Here is a 1,237-nt window from a genome sequence, read left to right on the forward strand (position 1 = left end):
TGATAGCCATTCCTCCGACAGCTGTGTCCTCGGGGCAAGCACTGTAAAACAAGGTCGCAAATAATTACAGAAAAATAACGATATGATTTTCTGACTATGGATATTTTTATTCAGCATATACATACATACATACATACATACATACACTGTATACAAATTTCGCAAATAATTACAGAAAAATAATGATATGATTTTCTGACTATGGATATTTTTATTCACCATATAGATACATACATACATACATACATACATACATACATACATACATACATACATACACTGTATAAAAAGTTCGCAAATAATTACAGAAAAATAACGATATGATTTTCTGACTATGGATATTTTTATTCAGCACATACATACATACATACATACATACGTAAATACTTTTTTTTTTAATATTGCAGTTAAATTGCCAGGAATTTGGAAACGTAGATAGAGGAATACATGTGTTATTTTATCAAAAATTAGAGACGTTTTGTATATACCCTTTACAATATTCACAATTTTCAGTTCATTTGGAACCTTCCATAAAAATTCAGAGGGAGCTGAACTATTCGTTTGTTTATATACAGGAAATTACAGTAGCGTTGCTCTCACTTTTTCTAAATTAAATAAACATATTTGTAATTCTGGAAACGTCATTATAGTTAACATAACTATGGAAAAAGAGGGATTGACAATGGTTAACTCGGTGGCGTCGTAGTTAGGCCATTGGTCAACAGGCTGGTAGGTACTGGGTTCGGATTACAGTCGAGGCATGGAATGTTTAATCCAGATACCGACTCCAAACCCCGAGTGAGTGCTCCGCAAGGTTCAATGGGTAGGTGTAAACCACTTGCACCGACCAGTGATCCATAACTGGTTCAACAAAGGCCCTGTCGCCACTTCATGGGTTACTATTTTCGATTAGCAGCTATCCCACAGACAGGATAGTACATACCACGGCCTTTGTTACACCAGTTGTGGAGCACTGGCTGGAACGAGAAATAGCACATTGGGGCCCACAGACGGGGATCGATCCTAAACCGACCGCGCATCAAGCGATCGCTTTAGCACTGGGCTACGTTCCGCCCCACTGGTAAAGCAATGCATGTCCCCTACCGGGCCTAACACATTGGTTGTATCTCCTAAGTTTAGGGGCCGTATCTATGGAAACAATCGGGAAAACACCACAAAAGTCAGACCTGATCTGTAACAGAACACGATTACGCTATATACCAAATTTCAGCATTTT

Source organism: Gigantopelta aegis, chromosome 14 (genome assembly GCF_016097555.1).
Source record: "Gigantopelta aegis isolate Gae_Host chromosome 14, Gae_host_genome, whole genome shotgun sequence".
Lineage (NCBI taxonomy): Eukaryota > Metazoa > Mollusca > Gastropoda > Neomphalida > Peltospiridae > Gigantopelta > Gigantopelta aegis.